This window comes from Thalassophryne amazonica, chromosome 11 (assembly GCF_902500255.1).
Source record: "Thalassophryne amazonica chromosome 11, fThaAma1.1, whole genome shotgun sequence".
NCBI classification, from domain to species: domain Eukaryota; kingdom Metazoa; phylum Chordata; class Actinopteri; order Batrachoidiformes; family Batrachoididae; genus Thalassophryne; species Thalassophryne amazonica.
Genome location: NC_047113.1, coordinates 53,735,344 through 53,760,832, shown reverse-complemented (window position 1 = coordinate 53,760,832; position 25,489 = coordinate 53,735,344). Strand labels below are relative to the sequence as shown.

Genomic DNA, 25,489 nt, shown 5'->3' with positions numbered 1-25,489 from the left:
CTTTCTGCTTTGTGTCAAAAGTCTGGTAGCAGCATTTTGAACCAATTGGAGACCCTTAATGCTGTAAACCAGAAAATAAAACATTGTAGTAGCCCAATCTAGAAGAGATAAACGCATGGATCAGGGTCTCAGCATCAGCCATAGACAGGATTGAACGAATCTTTTCGCTATATTTTGCAAGTGGAAGAAAGCAGTCCTCGTAACATTTCTAATGTGGAGGCCAAAGGACAACGTAGGATCAAAAATTACCCCAAGGTTCCTCACTTTGTCCATGTGATGTATGACACACGACCCTAGGCTAAGCGTTAACTGGTCAAATTGATGCTGATGTCTCATTGGACCAAGATCCATCATTTCAGTCTTATCAGAGTTTAAGTAGGAAGTTTCTAGATATCCAGCTTCTCACTGATGCAAGGCAATCTTCTAAGGATTTTATGTGGATGAGATGACTAGCAGTTACTGGCATGTATAACTAAGGATCATCAGCATAGCAGTGAAGGGTAATCCCAAAGCAAGGCAATATGTGCCCAAGGGGGGCTATATAAAGGGACAAAAGCAGGGGGCCTAAGATGGACCCCTGTGGAACCCCAAATTTCATGTCACTAAGATTAGAGGTCGTGCTACTGTACAAAACACAGTGAGAACGACTGGTCAAGTATGATGTCAGCCATGCAAGCGCACTCCCAGTAATCCCAAAATGATTTTCCAGCCTATCAAGTAGAATATCATGCTCCACGGTATCAAATGCAGCACTGAGATCTAACAGCGCAAGAACCATAGTGGTGTCCGAATCCATTGCAAGCAGAAGATCATTCACCACTTTAGTGAGAGCCGTCTCTGTGGAATGATACTTTCTAAAAACAGACTGCAGTGGCTCAAAGAGATTATCCTCAGTAAGATAGTCCACAAGATGCTGTGACACCACTTTTTCTAGAATTTTAGAGCAAAATGATAGGTTTAATATCAGCCAATAGTTTTTCAATACGCCAGGGTCAAGATTAGGTTTCTTAAGTAATGTTTTAATCACTGCAGATTTAGGAACAGATGCAGAAGTTAAAGAAAGATTCATAATTTCCAGCACAGTCGGCCCAAGAGTGGGCCACAGGTCCTTAAACAGTTTTGTTGGTATAGGATCAAATAGACAGGTTATGCCTTTTGTTGATGTCACAAGTTTCGTCAGCATGCCTAGAGAGATACTCTCAAATTCTGTAAATCTAGGTAATACCTCAGTAATGGTGCTCACCTCAATAATAGGGTGTAGTGGCTGGGTTAAGGCATGCTGGGATATGTTTAACCGAATGTCTTCTATTTTCTTCTCAAAGTAATCCAGGAAATCTTGTGTTGTAAAATGAGAACGAAGTACAGGTGGTTGTCCATGAATAAGTGTTGCCAACGTGTTGAAGGAGAACTTTGAGTTATGCTTGTTTTTGTTGATCAAATCAGAGTAGTAGGTCTGCTTTGTAGCCAGTAATGCATGCTTAGCATCACGCCACGCATGGTGGAATACTTCTAATATTGAACTACCTCATTTCTGTTCTACACCAATAGCCTTATGCTTGAGGTCACGCAGGTAATCGTTGAACCAAGGTGACTGTGTTTGGGGGGGCAATTTTAACAAAGGCAATTTTAACAAAGGTGGCGCAATCACGTCAAGTGTAGTTTTGAGCACTGAGTTTAAACTATCCACAAGACTGTCTACTGATTGGGTATTTGCCAAATGTGAAGCTAAGACATCAGAGGCAGTCTAGCTTCGAGTTCAGTCTTAGTTGAGGAGTTGATGCATCGCTGTAGTGATAAATAAGGTTGTTGTTCCACAAAACACGGCAGCGAAACTGTAAACTTAATAAGTGAGTGATCAGAGACCACTGATGTAAGAAGCATGATGTCAATATTCGTGACAGCAGTACAGCAGAACCAAATCCAGGGTATTTCCACTAATGTGCATCGAGTCCTGAATGTATTGCCGAAATCCTAATGCATCCACAATTTCCATAAATGATTTGCAGAAGGGATCAGAAGGCTTATTTATATGAATGTTAGTGTCACCAATGATCATAATGTTATCTGCACTCGTTGACAGGTTAGAGATGAACACACTAAATTCATCTAAGAATTTAGAATATGGGCCAGGAGGTCTATATACAGTGACAAAGTAATACAGCTGATTTTTATTCTTCTGACCTTGGCAATGCGTAATATCCCGAGAAGTGCTGAGCACAGGACGCCACACCAACACACAAGACACATTACACAACCATTGACAGACCACAACACTGATAAGCGTTAATCCACTGTGCTGCCTTAAACAAACTGTTTTTGGTCTAAAATGTGCATGCAGCAGGAGATTTTCTATATGTGCACAGAAAAAAATTCTTGGACGTTGAGGTTGTTAAACTATAACATATACGATCGTATAATAATAAAAAGCAGATATGACCTCATTTTGCAGGTACGACTCCTTTAAATGACTCCTTTAAATGAGCAATTGTACCCTTGAGAAAGTGAAGGGCAATCCAGTTTGCATGAGTTCCCTTTGGGCGCTCTGGCTTTCTCCTGCTTCCTAAAACATGCAGGTTAGGTGAACTCCTGACTAAATTGACCGTAGATGTGTGCAAATGTGTTTGTCTCTATATGGCCCTGCAATGGACTGTCAACCTGTCCGGGGTGAACCCCACCTACAACCTCGTGCTACTCACTTTGGATAAATGGTTTTAGAAAATGAATGAATGTGATGGAGGTCTTCATGCGTCTTCATTTTCTTTTTTACTTTTTCTTTCTATGCATTATCTTCAAATTCCATCCAGAAAATGAAGGAGGTAGAGAGGCTTTGACTGTGAAGAAAACAACTGCAGCTCAGCTCAGCACGGGACAGGAAAATGGCGGGGGAGCAGCGGCGACGGCTCCCTGCTCCCGCTGATAAAGGTGCACTTCCTGCGGGCTGACACCTGATTGAATAATGTGCCTATTTGTAACTCCGATGGTGCTGACTGGCTGAGCTGTTAAGAGTGAGGTACTTTCTACGTTTGCGTATTTGCATTACAGTAGCTACAAAGTGATAGAGGCACAGCATCTTGTTTCTGCTTACTTGCATGTTTAGGCTTCATCTGTGCATGTGCGTGTGCATGAAAGGCTTGCTTCTGTGAAGTATTTCCAAGCACAGCTCAGCTGGGATCATTTTTTACAGTGACTCTGTTTGTGTCACATGTATTGCTGGTGTTTTTAAATTTCTACAGGGCCTGTTTACCCACTGGATATACATTTTCTTCGTGAATCAGGACTGTATGCTTAGCTTTTTCACTAGGAGCATAGGTGCTCCTAAATGAAAAAATTTAGGAGCACAGATAAAAATTTAGGAGCACTGTGAAATTTCTTGATACAATTTTATTATTAACGCAAAGACACATACTGTACAGAGAGTACCTTTTCCACACACACATGCACATTTTATATGATTCTATTGTTGTATTTATTTCATTGTTTTTTACTTCCTTTTCTATCGTTATTTACATCATTGCTTTTGTCCATTTCATTACTTTTTGCTGTGTATTTCTTATATTATTTTAAACCATCACACACACATAACATCCCAGTCCCACTTTTTATACTCAGGTCACTTGCTACGCTTAGTTACATTCAACCAACGGTCCACAGCAGGATGTGGATCAAAGTCCTCTAAAGCTGGCCCCTCCAGGGTGATCCTGGATCCGTGAAGTGGCCAGCGTTATTTTTTACAATTATTATAGACGTTTTAAAGCTGTAAAACCCCTCACTACACACTTTATACACTTTTCTCAATCAGGCATGAACATTTTCTCACTTTTCTCTCGTGTGTAAACACTCTCAAAGTTCAAACCTGAGTAGAAAAATAAGACCAACCTGTTTTCAGGCCCAAGGACAAGTTGGGACATGTCCAGCTCTCCACAATTTCTCTTATACTCACTCGACTGGTAAGCCACTGAAAGCCGAGATAGGCATGTCCAAACTTGTCCTCTGACACTCCAAAGCGGAGGTGTTCTTTGTCTCGCTCCATCAGCGACTCCGTCATGACGCGCGAAGCCTCCGCGTGGCTTTCCATGACAAAATCTCTTGTTAAAAGTGAAATCTGCCGGAAAATGGCTGATGTTCAGCTCTTGTGATAACCAGAGAAATTGCACACGATGGTACCAGAGCCATACAGCCATCCGTTTAGAAATGAAATGGTCGTTTCTGCCTGTCGATCGCGGCTCGGAGCGCGGCGCGCCGTGTGCTATTGTGGACCATCCTTAAAGCGGTAGTAACACTCTTTAATCTCTGTGAAGCCCAAAAATGTTTCACTGAAAGCCAAATGAATTTTCCAAATGGTTTCCAGCTGCCTGTCTCTAACAGTTTCTGAAAAAATTCTGATGGAGCAAAGTCCAAATCATTCAGCCATTTCCATGACAATAAAAATCCGACGAGGGGGGTGGACCAGTGCTCACTCAAAGCCTGCCCACAGGCGAATGATGCAACCGACAGGCGTGAAAAAACTCACGCATGCGCACGAAGGTTCAAGCTTGGCTGACGTAAAAACATATGAATCAAATCCATATATTTTTTGCATAAAATAAAAAGATATATATATATATATATATATATATATATATATATATACACACATACGTGCATATATATACGAGGTCTGTCAATAAAGTATAGGTCCTTTTTATTTTTTCAAAAACTATATGGATTTCATTCATATGTTTTACATCAGACATGCTTGAACCCTCATGCACATGCGTGAGTTTTTCCACGCCTGTCGGTGACATCATTTGCCTGTGAGCACGCCTTGTGGGAGGAGTCGTCCAGCCCCTCGTCGGAATTCCTTTGTCTGAGAAGTTGCTGAGAGACTGGCGCTTTGTTTGATCAAAATTTTTTCAAAACCTGTGAGGCACATCGAAGTGGACACGGTTCAAAAAATTCAGCTGGTTTTCGGTGAAAATTTTAACGGCTGATGATTTTGAGGTGATACTGTGGCTTTAAGGACTTCCCACAGTGCGGGACGTCGCGCAGCGCTCCCAGGTGCCATCGTCAGCCTGTTTCAAGCTGAAAACCTCCACATTTAAGCCTCTGTTGACCCGGGACGTCGTGAGAGAACAGAGAAGTTTCAGAAGAAGTCGGTTTCAGCATTTTATCCAGATATTCCACTGTTAAAGGAGATTTTTTTAATGAAAGACGTGCGCCGCCACTGGAAAAACACCTCCGTTGGAAACCTTAAGGACAAGTTGGAACATGCCCAGCTGTTAAACAATTTCTCAGATACTCACTCCACTGAAAGCCATCAAAAGCCGCCTGGATTTTACAAATGATTATCAACACGGAGGTGTTTTTCCAGTGGCGGCACGACAATCTGTTTGCACGTCTTGGACTGGACGACTCCTCCCACAAGGCGTGCTCACAGGCGAATGACGTCACCGACAGGCGTGGAAAAACTCACGCATGCGCACGAGGGTTCAAGCATGTCTGATGTAAAAACATATGAATGAAATCCATATAATTTTTGAAAAAAATAAAAAGGACCTATACTTTATTGACAGACCTCGTATATATATATATATATATATATATATATATATATATATATATATATATATATATATATATATGCATACACATATACATACACAACTTGCGGTATCGTTCCTTCCTGCACTGAGGGTGCCTCAGTCTGTCACTGAACAAGCTGGTCAGCTCCACTACAGTCCGGTGCAGAGGGTGAGAGGAGTTGTTCATGATGGATTTGAACTTGGCAAACACCCTCCTCTCAGCCACCTCCTCCAGAGAGTCCAGAGGACAGCCCAGGACAGAGCTGGACTTCCTGACCAGCTTATTCAGTCTCTTTCTCTCCTGCTCTGTGCTGCCCAGGGCCCAACAGATGACAGCACAGAGGAGAGCAGAGGCTACAACAGAGTCATAGAAGGTCTTAAGCAGAGGCCTTCTCACTCCAAAGGATCTTAGTCTCCTTGGGAGGTGGAGGTGACTCTGGCCTTTTTTGTACAGGGCGTCAGTGTTGTGAGTCCAGTCCAGTTTGTTGTTGAGGTGAACACCCAGGTATTTGAAACTGCCCACAGTCTCTATGTCCTCCCCCTGGATGTTCACCGGTTGGTGAGGTGGTGGTTTCCTCCTGAAGTCGATCACCATCTCCTTCGTCTTACTGGTGTTGAGACAAAAGTGGTTGCACTCACACCAGTCCATGAAGTCTGTGATGACTGACCTGTACTCCAGCTCGTTCCCCTCAGACACATGACCCACAATGGCGGAGCCATCAGAGAACTTCTGGAGGTGGCAGCTGTCTGTGTTGTATGTGAAGTCCGAGGTGTAGAGGGTGAAGAGGAAAGGCGAAAGACAGCCGCGCAGCCACACATACTGCGGGCGGTCAGTGAGGTAGTCAATGGTCCAGGCAGCGAGGTGTCCATCCACACCTGTGTCCTCCAGCTTCCCCCGCAGCAGCGCCGGTCTGATGGTGTTGAAAGTGCTGGAGAATCAAAGAACATGACACTCACAGCGCTCCCGCCAGTCTCCAGGTGGGTGAGCACTCGCTGCAGTAGGTAGGTGACAGCGTCATCTACCCCGATGTTGGGCCTGTAGGCGAACTGCAGTGGGTCCATGGTGTCGCTCACCACGGTGCGGAGGTGAGACAGGACAAGCCGTTTCATGGTCTTCATGAGGTGGGAGGTCAGGGCAACTGGTCTGTAGTGGGCCGGTTCCTTGGCGTGCTGTGTTTTGGGAACCAGGACCACACAGGAGGTCTTCCACAGGGTGGGGACCACCCCCAGGCTGAGGCTCATGTTGAAGATGTGGCTGAGGACCTCACAGAGCTCATCTGCACAGGTCCTCAGCATTAGGGTTAGCTTTAGCCGGCTCGGCTTTTCCTCTGGTGGAGGTGTGTGACTCAACTTCCAGAGTCGTCTGGGTATACTGCCTGTTTTTCCTGGGAGTCATTTTCGCTTCAGTAGTGTTATGGCTTACTTCGTTTGACGATATCTGGTCTGGAAATTTTAGTTTTTATCAGTTTTGCGAGGAGCTGGTCTTTTGCGCTGCTTGCTCCATACGACCGGAAGCGGAAGTCCAGATTTTTTAACTTTTAATTAAATATGTACCTGAAATGCTTTTTTCCCCTGAAGTGTAACATGTAAATATTGACGCGCGCGCACGGTGTCTCTGCTCCACACGGCGAAGTGAGTAATTTTAACTTTTTCCTTTTCTAACTTTCATTGCATGCAGCCAGGATCATAATAATAATAATACATTTTATTTCTAATGCACTTTTTGTTTGATACCAAACCTCAAAGTGCTACAAGGGCAAACAGAGAAAACAGATAAAACAACAAAATACAGCAATTTCAACAATTTAAAACAGTGTATAAAAAGTAAAAAAATAGCGAACAGCATTTAGTCTATATATGCTTTTCTAAAAAGGAAGGTTTTAAGTCCTTTCTTAAAAGCATCCACCATCTGTGGAGCCCTGAGGTGGTCCAGGAGAGCATTCCACAGACGGGGAGCTGCGGCTTCAAAGGCTCTGTCGCCCATAGTTTTAAGCCCTGTCCTGGGCGGGAACAAACAGAGCTGTTGGCCTGACCGGGTCCGGGTTGATGTTTGTGGTGTGAGCAGTTCAGTGAGGTAAGTGGGGGCTGCACCGTGCAGACAGTGATGGGTGTGCAGAAGGATCTTGTATTCTATACGGAGGTGAACAGGGAGCCAGTGGAGGGTGTGGAGGATGGGGTTGATGTGCTCATGTTTCCGCACCCTCATCAGGATCCCGGCAGCGCTGTTTTGAACATACTGGAGCTTTTGATCGGATGGAGTCTGTGGTAAATGAGACGTTAATGAGGTGCTGTGACTTTTTTGACTTGGTGCGCGAAAACCGGTTTGGAAGGGTGGGGGGAGAAGGCTCCGCTCCGCTAACTGATCTGATGGCGCAAAGCACCAGACAGGGACTTTTTTTCACTAAAACGAACAGGTAAGACCTTATATTTACACTGTGTATGAATTTACACCGCATGAGAGCCGCAGCTTTCAGGAAATCAGTTGACAGCATCAATTGACATATTTGGAATTATGATAAAACATGTAAAAATCCATAAATTAGCCACATCATTAAAGCCGCAGTGTTCAAAGCCTGTGAAAAAAGTAGAGGCTTATAGTCCAGAAATGACAGTAAACTGATATATTTACCAAGATCAGATTTCACACTTTTTCATTGACTCGATATGGACAAATAATGGATTGAGCACAGTTACAGTTTTTAGAGTGTATGGTTTTTATTTATTTTTTATTACTGATAGAAATGGCTGGAAGCTCTGTGTGCCGGACATGAAAAATCAAGGTTGCGCCGCTGATAAATAAAAAATAAAAACCAGCTGGTACCTGTGGAACCACATTGCGCCGTTGATGTGGAACCACGTCGTGCCGCTGACAGGGAATAAATAAAAAATAAAAACCGGCTGGTACCTGTGGAACCACGTCGCGCCGCTGATGTGGAATAATAATTAAAAACAAACAAACAAACAAACAATAAAAAACATATCACCCATGGGATTCATACCTACACTTTACTAATTACCAGCCCGAAACTTTACAGCTAAGCTACCATCGCTGGCCTGTAAACAGTGCGGGAAAATGCCTGAAATCAACAAAGAGATGGACGTATTAAAAAAAAACAAAAACTATACACCATAAAAAAACACAGCATTTTCTATTGAATCCCTCTTATCAAGCGGGCAATACAAACATGATCCGTCTATTCATCTGTAGATGACCCATGGTCACAGTCATGAAATGACATGAATATGAAGCAGTTCGCTCTTCTTGTGTCCTGCCCGACACGTGTGTCTTGTGTACGGTGTGTCAGAACTGACACCGCGTCATATGGAACAGAGCTCACCTGGGTGATGTGAAAGTCAGATCGCCTGCTGCGTGTTCTGATCTAATGGCCCGTTTCAGCCTGGGGGCAGCCTGTCAATGGCCTGCAGTGAGGGAGTGCACGCACACTGCAGTCCACAGCATATATCGCCACAGTGGTATATGTTTTTATTTATGTCCACGTGATGACAGCAGACACACGCGTATCACAGTGGGCAGTTGTTAGTCCATTTCTGTCCAAACACAGTACATGTTGTTCAGCTGGGATGTCCAGAACGACAGATGTCCACAGCTTCTTCCACACCTCCTGTCAGTTCAGCGCACAGACCAAAGCCACACTCATGGGGAACTTAGACAAATTTCATTACCAGCACGGCAGTGATTGTCTGCAGACTGTTGTCATGCCAAGAGTGCGAATGGCCACACATTTTCTAAGTGCTAAATGAGCGGTGTTAGATGTTCGTGTGTGTCAGCTGGAATTTGGCTGACACCTGCCGCGAGAGGGATCGATGGGTTCACACAGCGCACACTCTGTCTTTCAGCCGCTGGTGGGCGCAATAGTTGTAGCAACAGGCATATGAGGTGTTCGAGGCAGGGACAATTTTACACGTTTTGCACATGATTCCTGCTTCATGCGCACTTCGTGCGCAGTTCGACCAAACTTCGCACTATGTGTGAAGGGGCCTTTACCAAAGTTACCTTGAGGTATAGAATATTTCAGCCTGACTTTCTCACTCTGAAATCATCTGTTCCCCTCTGTATCAAGGACAAACAATTCCTGATGATATTGTGTTTTAGATATTTTATTCCTCTCATTATGGACATTCACTCCTGTGAGTTTGAAGACATTTGCTCTTTCCTTAGCATAGTTATCTGGGGTAACAGAATATTTCAGCCTGATTTTTTTTGCTCTGAAATAATCTGTTCCCCCCTGTATCTAGAACAGACAGTAACTAATCATCTCATGTTTTGGTCAACTTTCCCACTCGTGATGGACAATCACTCCTGTGAACCTGAAGACATTTGCTCTTTCTTTACCAATGTTACCTGGGGGAACAGATTTGTAAAGTGCTTTGAGTGTCTGATGCAGATGGAAAAGCACAATATAAATGCAGTCCATTTACCATTTCAGTCTGATTTGTCATGTTACACTCATTTTGTCTAAAACAATCAGTTCTGGTTATGAATATTTTCTTTTATGAGTGAAAAATTGAATCACATAAATCTTAAAATGCCAGATTTGTGTCTTCCTGTGAAAAACTATTCTGACAAGATGATGTCATCGCCCTGTCTCTGTAACTAACCTCAGCGGTTCTTAATGAAGGACGTATTTTTTTTATAGATTTTATTGCTAACAACACTCACAAAACTGATCCCCCAGCAGAGATTGTTATTGACAGGCTACGGTTATGGCTCATGGTCATGCAGGTGCACGTAAACCTTCTTGGAGCTGCAGCTTTTACCGTGATTGCATCAAAATTAAGTTTTCACTTAAAATCTATTTGTCATAACACAACATCACACGTATGTCAACTCTGGAATTAATCTGTTCTTAACGTTAACAGCTACATTCCATTGAAGCGCACGCTGGAACGCTTCTAGTAGCTACGTAACTTGTCGGAAACATCCGAGTACTCACAAGTACTTTGTTTTTGGACGTCTCTGTAGCTGTTTGCTGCAAATGCCATATACTTCGAAACCGGTCACGGAAGTACACAAAGTAATCCTGGTGGATGATCAGATGGTCACTAACAGCCTAAATCTTAATTGTTATGATTTCAGTGCAGCATGTCCTTTAAAGACATGCAGGTTAGGTGAATTGGAAACTTTATAATTGCCCAGGTCCCCTTTGCAAAAGAGATCGATTTCAATGGGTGTAACCTGGTTAAATTAAAAATTTTCTCTCAGCCACTGAATTTGAAATGTTTGCTCCATGGTACGGTGGCTGGGAAGTGCAAATCAATCAGTCGTGAAAAATGAAAGTAAAAGAGCCAAAAGACCTTTCGATAAGACTAGTCAGTGTAACACTGACTTTTCATTATTTATTTTTCGTGCATTTGTTTTGTGTTTGTGAACGCAATACGGCTTATAAATATATAATATAGAGATAAACTGTGACTTCTAATACTGTGATTTACTGCGTTTGATAAACATGATGCCAGTGTTTGGGGTTTTATTTTTTATTTATTTATTTTTTGTACATTTATTTTGTGTTTGTGTCTTTAGAATTTACCCAGCAGCCCCTTTGGTGCTTAAACTCAAAACTGGGTTATCAGTAGCCGACAGTGTAATCCAATGTGACCATGACTGAGTCAGTGCTAAAAGTTAGCGGTAATTTCCCCCCAATTTTTTATCGGTTTAGCATTATAAAAGCTAACTTTTCAGTTAGCGGTTTAATGGTTGTCAAAGATAGCTTTTCGGTTAGCTGTACCCACCACTGGACATGACCTGCAATTGTCCTTTAAATGTCCACTGAAGATTCAGTATCCACCTTTGTTGTTCATTGTTCAGTATATAATTTCTTTGGGCTTCTCCTCTTTTGCTCAGGGTCCCAACAGCACATCTTTTGCTTGTGGATCTACATATTGCTTTGACGGTGTTTATGCCGGATGCCGTTTCTGAACCAGTATCTTTCTTGTTTTGAGACAAACACCTATGCCATCTGTTCATTATTCAATAAAGTAAAACCAACAACAACAAAAATCTGTTTAATACTTCAGATCTTGTACCACCAATCCAACAACTATTTCAAAGTAGGTTGCTGCCATTACTTTGTTGCTATTTAGAGCATCCAGTCTGACTTTGTATCTTCTATGATGGATGACCTGTTCACTCTTTCATTATGACAGTAATTAAAAAAAATGCACAAAGAAAGACATCATTAAAGATGAGTAGAGCGCGCCAAACCATGATGAGTGATAAGTTAACTGGGGATGCAAAAAAGTGGACTTATCCTTTAAAGCGTAGCACATAAGAGAGAGGAAACTATTATGTAAATGAAACCAAATTGTTGTAATTACATCTTATGCTTTTAAATACCACAGGAGGAATTAATTAGAGGGTGATGCGTTCCAAAGGGAACGCTTCATAGAATTTTGAAAGTAGTTATTTCCTGCTTCTGAAACGGCCGTGACGGTGCAATGAAATTAATGTTTTGAAAAAATGTTAGTGGAATTTAATAACGGCAGCGCTTCCCCTTTCACCTTCCTGCTCTGTCTCTTACACTCACACTTTTCATCTTACCCTGCACTTCACACAAACACCTACAGTCCATCACTGCCGCCATCAAAATGCCAGACAATGGCGCTCAATTTGGTGATGCCTGCCTCACTCCACAGATTAGTCACTTTGCAGTGCAAATATGACAAGGCATTGTTCAGCGTTTTTTAGCCCAGGGTAAAGATGAGTTTTCAGTTCAATTTTTATAAGTGCCAAAGCCTGACATTCACAGAGCTGTGAATGAGCAATAGCAGCCCCAGCAGCGACGGGTTGCAGCCTTCACTCTGCCTGATGTGGGCTATCATAAATATGAATGTGGTTCCTCTGCCACAGTTTAATTGCCATTTGGTAATTAAGCGCAGTTTATAGCTTACTCAGTTGTAACGATGGGATTTACTTTAGGTGAACTGATTAGTTCAACTTGCGTGAACAAAGACAAAAGATGTGTGACAACAGAGATCCACAGCTTCTAGAACCTATAGATGTTCGTTATCCTGACCTCATTACCTGACTGAATATTCAGCTCACAGTTGAAGCTATCAGCGTTGGGTTAATTACAGGATAGATCAGGTCTGAGAGTGTTTGCTGTTGCTGCATGTTGCCACATCCACCACACCTTGGGTCCTGGATGGCAGACAACCAGTCCACCCCCACCTCTCGAACGTAACTGTCTATCTGCTGCAGCCAGGTGAAATTTGGACCTGTACTTGACCTTCTCTCACCGCTGGGGTCTTCATCACTTTTGCCACATAGATATCATATATATGTGTAATATTTATGCTTTTGTCCAAGTGATGAGCAGTGTGCAGTGCTCACAGCTCTGTGCCCAAGTACCCCCAGCTCCCCCACAGACAGCCAATACAGACCGCTGTGCTCAGAATCACTCACCGCTCACTCCAAAACAGAAAACAATCTGCATTGTGTATTAATTGTAACCTTGCATCAAAATAACCGAGCAGTCAAATCCACATTCAAGGAGAAATTATTTATTTCAAAATGCACTCAAATTAAAATAAAAGACACATAGTACCCCAATCTGCACAAACTAAATTAAGATTATTCACATTTTATGGATCATGATGTGTCGTAAATTTTTAAAACATTTCTCAATTGTAACAGACTGGCACCCTGTACATCCCAGGTTGTACCCCATCTCATGCCCTATAACTACTGGGTTAGGCTCCAGCTTCCATCCCTCCCCGCAACCCTTAATTGGAGTAACCTGGTATAGAAAATGGATGGATGGATTTCCTTATCGCTCACAGTGTAATACAGCACTATCCACCCCCCCCCCCCCCCCCCCCCACAGATTACACCCATTTCCAGGACCCAGATTGACTTTCTGTTTAATATTTTAATTTAATTTTATTTTATTTGAATGCTGCAACTCAGTCTCACAGCAGCTCATGATGGCATCACAAAAAGCAAATTAATCTATGGTTTGTGATGCTGTTATGAAAATGGGGCACTTTTGTGATGAAACACAAATTCATTTTGTGACGGGGGTACGGAATGCGGGGTGACACGGTGGGGGTCTGGTGGGGGAGTTATGATTCAGATTAGAAGAAAGGAGAGACTTATGTTATGGTAAGTGTGAGGAGAAGGGGTAGGATTACAGACAGTATAATAAAAAACATGTCAAAAAAATATAGCTCATTTTGTGACAGGGGGACAAAAAACCCCTGTGAGACTGGGCTGTCAGAAACATACACAAGCGAATGTCAAATATCAGCAATGAGAGACCAGCTTTGGACTGTATTTTCTTAGGACTACTTTTCCCTCTTTAGTGTCTGTGTCTTGAGTTGCACATTCACTCACAAAAATCAAAACATTGACTTTAATTAACCCCTTAATGCCCATCGTCGCATATATGCTACAATCTCTGACTCAAATATGCAACTTACCAAATTGACCTGTATGCCTGTTGTCGCAAATTTGCAACATACCATCATTATTATTACAACATTATAACATAAAGTCATTACCAGAATACCCAATATTACTATCTAGTTTTTGTGCAAAAGTGAAATTAATAATCTCAACATTATTTACCATCTACTTAAAGGCAAAAACACACACAAAACATTTTTTTATATACAGCTATATAAATTCGGGCGTTAAGTGGTTAAGTTCATCAATCAATCAATCAACATTTACGAGGTCTGTGAGAAAAGTAACGGACCTTATTATTTTTTTCAAAATCCATATGGATTTGAATCACGTATGATTACATCAGACATGCTTGAACCCTCGTGGACATGCGAGAGTTTTTTCACGCCTGTCGGTTACGTCATTCGCCTGTGGGCAGTCTTTGAGTGAGGAGTGGCCCACCCTCTCGTCGATTTTTTCATTGTTTAGGAATGGCTCAGAGACTGCTGCTTTGTTTGATCAAACTTTTTTCAAAACCTGTAAGGCACAACTGAGTGGACACCATTCGATAAATTCAGCTGGTTTTCGGTGAAAATTTTAACGGCTGATGAGAGATTTTGGAGTTTTACTGTCGCCGTAAGGACGGCCCACGGCGCCTGACAGCGATCTGCGCTCCGAGGCGGCGTCGTCTCTCTGTTTCAAGCTGAAAACTTCCTAATTTCAGGCTCTGTGGACCCAAGATGTCGTGAGATAACAGAGAACTTTCAGAAGAATTCGGGATCAGGAGTTTATCCAGACATTCCACTGTTAAAGGAGATTTTGTAATGAAAGAACGTGCGGGCAGATTCGCATGTCGGGCCGGACCCGACCGCGGGGGGTCACCACAGGAAAAACATCTCCGTTGGAAACCTTAACGGACAAGTTGGAACATGCCCAAGCTGTTAAACAATTTCTCAGATACTCACTTGTTGAAAGCCATCAAAAGCCGCCTGAATTTTACAATTTGCGGCAATTTACGGATTTGCGGCGTCGTCACGGATCCGACTCGGCAAATTCGTCCGCACGTTCTTTCCTTACAAAATGTCCTTTAACAGTGGAATGTCCGGGTAAACTCCTGATGCTGGCTTCTTCTGAAACTTCTCTGTTCTCTGATGACGTCCTGGGTGAACAGAGCTTTAAATTAGGATTTCAGCTCGAAACAGCCAGACGGACGCCACCTCCGACCGCGCCACGCCGATCCGCTTTGTGGGCTGTGCTTAAAGCGAAAGAAACTCCACAATCTCTCATCAGCCGTTAAACTTTACACCGAAAACCAGCTGAATTTCTCGAATAGTGTCCACATGGATATCCCTCACCGGTCCTGAAAAAATTTGATAAAGCAACGTGCGCCGTCTCCCTGCAGCTTCTCAGACAAAGAGATTCCGACGGGAGGGGGAGTCCACACCTCACTCAAAGCCTGCCCACAGGCGAATGACGTCACCGACAGGCATGACAAAACTCACGCATGCGCACGAGGGTTCAAGCTTGTCTGACGTTAAAAACAAATGAATCAAATCCATTTATTTTTTGAAAAAAATAAAAAGGACCGCTTTTTTTTTTATCACAGACCTCGTATTTGTGTAGCCCTTTACAACAGCCACATGGTATCCAAAATGCTTTACAATTAAATCAAACAAGATTTCACAAAAATAGTAGAGTTAAAGGGCACATAAAAAGAAACCATGTCACGAGTAGGTATTAAATGCCAATTTAAATAAATAATCTTCCTAGTATAATATTTTGGTTCATCATAAGCATCTAACTAAAGCAACTTGAAAAATGATTTTAACTTAACAAAATCATGTATTTTAAGAAAAGTGAAGACAAAACTATTTAAAGTGCAACATCCAAACTCCACTCAGTTCTGGGAAGGAATAATCTTCAAATACACCTTGCCGTGTATTTGAATAAATAAATATGTTGTCCCAACTAGGGATGGGTATCGAGAACCGGTTCCTTTCGGGTATCGTTAAGAAATAATTTGATCCACCGACATCAATAAGCTTTGTGCTTAACGATTCTGTTATCGGTCCTTCAGAGTGGCTGTTGTTTTGGCGGGTGTTTGTCAGGAAAATGATTATTTCTCTACATTGATTACAGACCCTGCAGCGGGTCCTTAATCAACTTTTCTGCAGCGCGGCTTTGCTTTTAACCTTGAACCAATCGAAGCATGGTTCGCAGATTGAAGCAATGCTTCGGTCGATTGCTTTGTTTATTTCTTTCTTTCGCTTAACTTTCCCCCACTAAAAACCTAAAGAGCATACGTCTGTGAGTATTATTTACCTTTTCTATGTTAAACCGACCTGTTATGGTCTTCTGAAACAGTTGATAGATGTATTTTATAACTGAAAAAGAGCGATGCTAACGCGTTAGCATGTCTATGGCATTTTCAATGTTAAAAGTTAGCATTTAGCAATTGCAGCCGTCATCACGTTCAGGTGCATTTGTTTTCAAATTGTAATATTCCTTAAATTTATTTTTGCTTATATATTAATAATCTAATGATTATTATATACAATTTTAGAGAAAGAGACAAAAAGAACCTGAATAGAAACACAACAGAAAATATATAATAGCAACTAACATAAATAAATAAATACATACAGAAATAAATGTTTCCTCTGAACACCTAGTGACTCTCACACCTCCATTTCATCCCTGTCTTATTTAAGTTTAATGACAGTTTGTTTCGGTCAAACCATATTTTCAGTTTGTTAATTTCTTCAGTGATTTCCTCCAGAACTATCTGCCAAACTAGAAAACTGCTGCATCCTAGTAAGAGCAGAATACTACTGGAATGAATTTGAATAAGGAAAGTTGTATTTTTTTTTTATCACCTAAATGGATGCTGCACTCACTCCAGTTTATCATCTGGAATAGTCCCAGATTGCATTTCAGAGCTTCTAGTATTCAAACATTTTCGTGCAGGTGGTGTTGGGGGGTAATTTTGGGTTTCAGCTTTTTTTGTTTGTTACCACTTTCATGCCTGAATATGAGTTGTGATTCACTTTTGTGCGGATTAAAGTTACTAACTGGGACTCCTGTCTTGTTGCCAGAAAGAAACAAGAATCATCCTCCGTTCTGTTCACACAGCTCCAAACGTTGCGCGGCTCTCTGACAAGTCAAGATAGAACGATAGAATTCAGTCTGAATTAATAACTTCAAAGCGAAACACAGTTTTGTTTATTTTTATTTATGTCCAGAGATCAAGGATACAGTGACTAATTTCATATTTATTTACTTTAAGACTCAAGGAAATACATAGAAAACCTGTAAAGCCTACTTTTAGTACAAAATTCACGAGGTATCGATAAGGGAATCGATAAGGAATCAGATCGATAAGCAGAATCGATAATGGCATCGATATTGATAAAACCTTATCAATACCCATCCCTAGTCCCAACGCAGTTGTATTAAGTTACAGCTGGTAAAATAAGTATTTAACACGTCACTGTTTTTTCTCAGTAAATATATTTATAAAGGTGCTATTGACATGAACCTTTGACCAGATGTCAGTAACAACCTAAGTAATAGACACATGTAAAGAAACCAAAACAAATATGTTCAGAAATAAATTTCTGTGTAATAATGTGAAATGACACAGGAAAAAACAACTGAACACACAAAGAAAGGGAGGTGCAAAAGTCATGGAAAACCAAGACACCAGCTGAAATTGATCGAAATCCTGCACCTTGTCAGTGCAAATTAATAACAGCTGGTTCAGTCCCAACTTATGGCCTATAAAAAGGTCTCTCATTACCAAGGTGTCACACAAGAAACATCTCATAAAGGGCAAAAGCTAAGCAAAGAGCTCTCCCAAGATCAATCTTATTGTTGCAAAACATACTGATGGCATTGGTTATACCCCCGTTACATTAGTGCACAAATGAGCCTGAATGCTGTATGAATGAGGATTTGAAGGACAGTTGTGCAAATTTGAGCTGCACTTGAATGCTTCGTACAACATTCTTACAGCAGTCGGCACATTCGTGCGGCCAGAGCACATGCACTCTATATTTGTGTTTCGGTCATGTTGGAAACAAATCGAACGGTGGTCGAGTTGCAGTCGTACCACATTCTGCTGCTTTAGATCGAGGGGCAACTACAATCATCCTTTATAGTTTTATTTTATTCCTCTTTTGACAGATATGTGTCAGAAATGATTATAAATGGATCATTAACATAATACAGTGACATAGTTGGCCCCATGGTTGATCTACTGTGAAATTGGGGCACCAGCGCTTTTACAGGCCTCCTGCGCCCCTCCTGCACCTTTCAGTTCAGCCGGGGGTAACAGCTGATTGAAGCGCTGTGCTGTGCGTGTAGCTAGTTCATCACACATGCCGTTATGTGGATGAACCAGTGTGTGTGGTCAGAACAAGCTGATCGCGCTGCCGCATGTGCCTGTGCTCATGACAGCTGATTGAAGCACTGCATGAGTGGCAGCCTGGATCATCCACACACCCCACTGTGTGTGTGTGTGTGTGTGTGTGTGTGGGGGGGGGGGGGGGGGAGTGGTCAGCACAGCTGACTGAACCACTGAGTGTGCATGAGACTGGAACAAGTGTGCTCAGCTGGATGTGTGCGTTCTCATAAACAGCTGATCGCTTTCCTGCACATGCGCCTGTGTCACACAGCTGATTCTCTGGTGGGTAACAGAGAAAGAGAGAGAGAGAGAGAGAGGGAAGAGAGAGAGAGAGAGGAGAGAGAGAGAGAGAGAGAGAGAGAGAGAGAGAGAGAGAGAGAGAGGGCGCATGTGCCACGAGATGGAGGGGGTGCTGATGCTTTAATGTCAGGACCTGCCTTACCTCTCATATTTTATTCAATATATCGACTGCTGTGGGTCATACAGGGTTCCCTGTACATGGGTTCACTGCATTGCACCGTGACTAGTGGCTATTACCGGTAATAATGGCTGTGAGTGTGCACGTCGGTGATCAGATGTCCGTAATAATCTGATCACACATGTAGTCTTGTGATCCAATGGTCAGGGGACCCTGTTTATATGTAATTAAGCGGTCCATGGGTTGGATGTCATTCAACACCTAACAATGGGACACAGCAGGTCTTCAACAGAGTGGACCACAGTGCTTGCTCTGACAGCCCCCCCCCCCCCAGCTTGCCTTCCACCCAGACCTTAGGTGGCAGTCTTTGTCTTTTTTTTTAAATTTTATTCTGTTGTGTCTGTGTTGTTCCCGCATTTGACCTACACTCTAGGCAGTTGACCTGGATTTGGGAGCTGCTGCACTCCTAATGTGTGCGACTCATTCGAGCCGGCTTTGAATCACATTTTGGGTATTTGAATGACATTCATACACAGCTGTCAGTCCTGTATAAATGAAGCTCTAATTCTGTTTGTTTTTCCCATGCATGTGATTCGTATTGCATTCATGCTCTAGTGTGATGGGGCCATTACAGAAGGATTTTTAAACTTCTGAATGTTTCAGTGAATACTGTGGGGCCATAATTTGCAAGTGGAAAGAGCATTTCACCATAAACTGGCCACAACCAGGTGCTCCTTGCAAGATTTCTGAAGGGGGATTGAAAGGAATTATCAGAAGAGTTGTCCAAGAGCCAAGGACCACTTGTGGAGAGTAACTGAGCAATTGTTTCAAAGTAAACAATCAGTAATGCACTCAACCACCATGGCCTGTACGCACACTCACCACACCAGGCTTCATTGCTGAAGAAAAAGCATGTTGTAGCTCTTTTAAAGTTTGCTGCACAACATTTAGATAAGCCTGTGAAATATTGGGAGAAGGTAGTCTGGACAGATGAGACCAACATTGAACTCTTTGCAAGCCGTAATACACCATGTTTGGATGCCAAATGTCACTGCAGATCACCCCAAAAACATCATACCAATAGTGAAGTTTGGAGGTGAAACATCATGGTGTGGGGCTATTTTTCAGCAGACAACACTGACAACCTTCATATAACTGAAGAAAGGATGAATGGAAAACTGTGCTGTGGCATTCTTGATAAAAATCTGCTGTTATCTACCAGGATGATGAAGATGAAAGGAGGGTGGACATTTCAGCAAGACAGTGATCCCAAACACACAGCCAAGGAAACTTACAGTTGGTTTCAGTGGATGAAAAATATAACGCAATGCTAAAATACCCTTGGCTATATGAGTATTGTCTTCTTTATAATTTGCTGTTGTTTAACCCTCTGGGGTCTGAGGTCATTTTTTGGACAGTTCACTTGCTTGGCATAAATGTTTTATTATTGCTATTAACAGCTCTCCCTGCATCCCACAATCAAGTTTTATGTCTCTTTTTTTTCAGGACAACCTGTGCTTTCAGAGTATATATGTTTCTGTTGTGTTTTATAAGTGTAATAAAGGTTTACAATCAAAAATAGGCAAGGAAAAAATAAAGCGAAAAATAATTTTCCACACACATTTATTCAAAACACACAGCAAACTATAATAAACAACTGTTTTGACACTTTATAAAGGTATTTTGAGGTCTTGTGTGAAAGTCTGCGGAGTTAACTTTTCAGCAAAAAAAGTAAGTTTCTATCTCATATCATTTAAAAGTTATTTATAATTTAGTAAAGCTTGGTCTTAGCCGTCGTATACGACGGTGTCGAGCCCAGAGGGTTAAAGTGTAGGTAACACGGTATGTAATTTTTAAAAAAGTATTTAAGACAAAAATTAAACAACAGTTTGACATTTATTCTTTCCTGGTGCACAGTTACTGAAGAGATAAATATTTCTTTTTGAACTGTGTGCCACTAAAAACCAGGAACTTCCCAGCGAGTCCCGACATTGGCAAAGAAGCAGAAAGTGGCATCAGCGCCAGAACCATTATCTTAATAGCCCCATTAATTTAAGGATTTTTACAAACTACTGAGAGCCCCGTTTCCACTGAGTGGTTCCGGTCGGTGATACACGTTTTTTATACGTATCAGAACGGCTCATTCTCGCCAACAGAATCCTTTTGATTGGCAGGTGGAGCACTTTATCGACGGGCGCGCTCGCACGGTGTCGGCAGCTTCTCCACAGTCTTAACTTGCAGCGCAAACAGGAGAGACTCGACCCATCGGCCACAGACACAATGAACGGATTACACCTGTAGTCAAGGTTAGCCATCTTTGAACTTGTCCAAGGTCTGTGTCCCGAGAATGTTCCTAGTGAATTTGAAGACTCTGGCAGTAATAGACAGACAGACAGACAGACAGACAGACAGACAGACAGACAGACGCAAAGTCTTGCTAGAATGGGTGCTAGAATGGCTCAGACAATCTCCTAACGTGAAGATTGTGTGGAAGAATGAGCTAAAATCACACCTGAGCAATGTGTGCAACTAGTTCCTCTATACAAGATAAATGGCATAGGTAACATAATTATTATGCAATTCAAACAATATACTTTATGTATTTTAAATAAATACTGTCATTATTATTGATTTAGAGTAATTATATTTTATTAATACTAAATACATAAAGCTGAGGATTATGTATTTCAAATAAATAGGATTTATTACAGTAATGAATATGCATCATGTAAGGTTTATTTGGTAGGTTTGTATTAAAATTATCTAAAAAAAGTAAATGGGGATTTGTCATCTAATAAAATTACATAAATCTTAAAAGTTAGGGTTAAATATATCTATGAGTGTAAGCGTGTTCAATACTTTTCCCTGTGTGATTCCATTTTATTACACATAACTTAATTTCTGTACTTATTTGTTTTGGTTTCCTTGCATGTGTGGGTTACTTGAGTTGTTACCGACATCTGATGAAAATTTCACATCGGTAGGATTTTAGAAATCGTAAGAAAAATGGTCACGTGTTCAATACTTATTTTACCCGCCGTATATTGCATGGATGTAGTTTCTTTGAGTTGGGGTTACATAAATTTAATAGATGAAAATCCTGCTCAAAATTGAAGTTCATCTCATCATTTTTTTTTTTTTTGAGTGGAGCCTCATTCACATTTTTAAGATGCCATATTTAATTATTTGCTGTATCTCAAACAGCTATGATAATGTTCCCTGTAATGTTCCTGATCCACTCAACCTTTTTTCCCATCAAGAAATTTATGAACCTTTGTGGTCTACCAATGAAAGCTCACCTTGTAACCTGTTCCGTTTTAGCGTTTACAGTCTCATCCCTCTTAAAATGCATCTTTATGATGAAAATTGAATATTCTTGGCCATTATCCCATCTCCTGCGTAAAGAATCAAGATGTTCTCTGCATGGTTATGATGACAGCCTGTAGTTTCGACTAATTCGTCTTGGACTAAAGAGTGTCATCTTGAATGTTGTGGGTATTTCCTGTGCTCTCCCTGTTTTAGTACATGATATGGCACCAAAAACACAAGCTAATTACAAATTCACCTGCCTAAGTGCAGTCGACCTTAACAAAACAACAGTGAGGATAGGAAAAAAGATAAAATGGAAAAAAGAAAGAAAAGTGAAGCCTGAAGCTGTGAAAATGTAACTTAAGCGCTGACCTTGGTGGCCTAATGGCTCTAAATAGCAGCCGAATGTTGGTGTTGTCCAGAAAAGGGCAGCTCCTGCCTAAGGGTAATGGGTAAAGCTGGCTCTGGAGCTGTGAAGAGGTGTGGTGGTGGTGGTGGGTGGGGGGGGGGGGCTGTAAAATGGATTAGGAGGCTGACTGGATTGTGTAGCAGGGATGTGTTTTGTGACCATGAGATGCTCTGCATAACCGTTCCCCCTCCGATGGAACCGTAACAGGACCACAATAAAGTGCCCTGGTTTTTAATTGAATGTGGGCGAGGAAATGTCTCGTTCCGTCCACCTTGCTCTTTGGGGAGGGTGCAGCAGTGTGCAATTTATAGCTGGACAGTTTCCACAGAGCACTTAATCAGGCTTTCGCTTTCCTGCTTCTGACATTACAAGGTATCATTAACTGGGAATAAAAGAGGATAAAAGCAGCAGGAAGCTTCAGTAAAAAGCCAAAATGGTTTTGATCCTGTGATTGTCGAATGGCTTAGCCGAGCCAAAGCAGTCTGTCTTACGTGGCGTCTTCTGGAAATGCCCTTTTAATTGAGCGATCTTACCCATCAGCCCCCTGACAAACAGCAAGGATAGCCTTCTACCTATCAGGGTGTGACACTGGATACAGAGCAAGGCTTTCAAGAGTAAGGATGGGCTACATAGACTTCAAATTGTCATGATTTTTCATGGTATTTTTGTTGGTATAGAAATAAATGATGACACAAAATAGAAAAATAAATAAATAGAAAATAGTACAACTTGGTGATTGCAGTCCACCGGACCTCCAAATGGTAAATGGACTGCATTTATATAGCGCTTTTCCATCTGCATCAGAGACTCCAAGTGCTTTACAATAATGCCTCACATTCACCCCGATGTGAGGGTGCTGCCATACAAGGTACTCACTACACACTGGGAACAGCTAGGGGATTAAGAACCTTGCCCAAGGGCCCTTAGTGATTTTTCTGGTCAGGCTGGGATTTGAAACAAGGATCCTCTGATCTCAAGTCCAACGCTTAACCATGAGACCATCACCTCCCCTAACCTCCAAACAGTTGTGTGAGGTGGAAATGGATGCCTCCATTGCTAAAAACCACAGTTTGATAAGCTGTGCATATTTTAAAGAACCAGACATCCAAAGTGTGTACTTGAAGGTGTCCAAAGTACAATCAGGGAGCACCGGAGGGACCATGGACAGGAAAAAATATATAATGGAAGGATTGATGTGCTATGTGTGTCCAGAAACTATAATCCATTGCAACATTTTGATTTGGTTTGATCATTTATACAGAGAAATTAAATAATTTGGTCCACACATTCACATGCACGCATCTGTCTGAGCACACAAAACCTATTCAGTACTCAATAAATATATTTTTTGTAATTGTCCAGAAAATCACATAATAATGGCTCTCATGCTGTCACTCTTAATTTAGCGCCCTGTGTACACGCTCAACACAGCACAATACACAAACTAATCAAACATAGAAACTAATTAGCCACATTGTGCAAATAAATTGTATATTGTGCCTACCAAATAGCATTTAGATCATTGTGAATTCATGCATATTTGCTCATCTCACTCTGGACTTGTGCATTGAGTGCAGTTTAGACCAAGCTGCTCTGCAGGGGGCGCTCCCTCCACCCTCCCACTCTGCACTGAGCGTATATGAATGCACACCAACACATTATTCCATCATTCTGCAGCATGTGGATGCATTTATGATATGGCACTGTCACCTTGTATGAATATTTAATTTATGGTTGGCTTAAAGCAGGGGTTCCCAATCCAGTCCTCAAGGACTCCCGACCTGCACATTTTCCATCTCTTCCTGCTCTGCTACAAACTGATTTGTTAATTCAGGTGTCTGTTAGGAGTTGATTAGCTGTGCACCTGAATTACCAAATCAACGTGTACCAGAGCACAGAGAGATGGAAAATGTGCAGGTTCAGGGGTCCTTGAGGACCGGATTGAGAACCCCTGGCTTAAAGGACATGTCGCATCAAAATCACAACAATTTAGATTTAAGATGTTAGTGACCATCCTATGATACACTGGGATTACTTTGTGCACTTTCGTGACCTTTTTCAAAGTATATAGCATTTGCAACAAACAGCTAAGGACACTGCCAAAAATAAAGTACTCCTGAGTACTTAAGTGTTTCTGACAGTGGTGACGTAGCTTTTAGAGACATCCCAGTGCACGCTTGAATGAAATGTATTTGCTAACATTCAGAACTGAGCCACAGATTAATTGCAAAGTTTACATAAGTGTGATGTTGTGTTATGATGACTCATTTTTAAGTGATAACTGTTAATTTTGATGCACTCATGGTAAAAACAACAGCTGTGAGAAGATTTAGTGCACCTGCACGGCCATTAGTCATAAATGCAGCCTGTTATAAACAGTTACTGCTCGAGGATCAGCTTTGTGCATGCTTATAAATGTTGTCATGAATATAACTGTGAAAAATATAAAAATACATCTGTGTGATTAGGCAGCCTGTGAAAAACATTGTGGAGACATTCCCCGTCCATGTTCACAGCGGCCGTAAAACAGCTGAGAGGTGCGTGTTAAAACATCGTGCTGCTGCGCACACATCTAGATCCAAATTCCGACAGACTCTATCAAAATAAAATAAAAATAAAGCCTACCAGCTCCACTGATGAGAAAAAAATGCAAAGCAGGAAAAAACTGAACAGGACACTCACCCAATTTTAAAATGATTTCCAAGATTAAATATGTAAAGTTCACACCATCAAGAAAGCCCCCCATCCACGCATCGCATTCGCAATTGCCAGTCGGAGAACAATGGAGGTCTACTACAAGCCCTCACACACATATTGCCAGCCAGAGAACATGTCCAGGCCCACGATAAGCCCCCTCACACGTATTGCCAGCCACAGAATGTGTCCAGCTCCACTATATATATATACTCAACAAAAATATAAACGCAACACTTTTGGTTTTGCTCCCATTTTGTATGAGATGAACTCAAAGATCTAAAACTTC

General features: G+C 41.7%; 1 protein-coding gene across 2 annotated transcripts in view; it reads left to right on the top strand.

The window, feature by feature from the left end:
- The first annotated feature begins 2,835 nt into the window (after positions 1 to 2,835).
- Positions 2,836 to 25,489, top strand: part of drp2 (dystrophin related protein 2) — a 437,530-nt gene continuing 414,876 nt past the window's right edge. Inside the window, exon 1 of one of the 2 annotated variants that reach the window (XM_034181709.1) lies at positions 2,836 to 2,922. The gene's annotated coding sequence lies outside the window, so the exon portion shown is untranslated. The remainder of the gene's footprint in view (positions 2,923 to 25,489) is intronic. The other variant, XM_034181707.1, reaches the window with a different exon arrangement.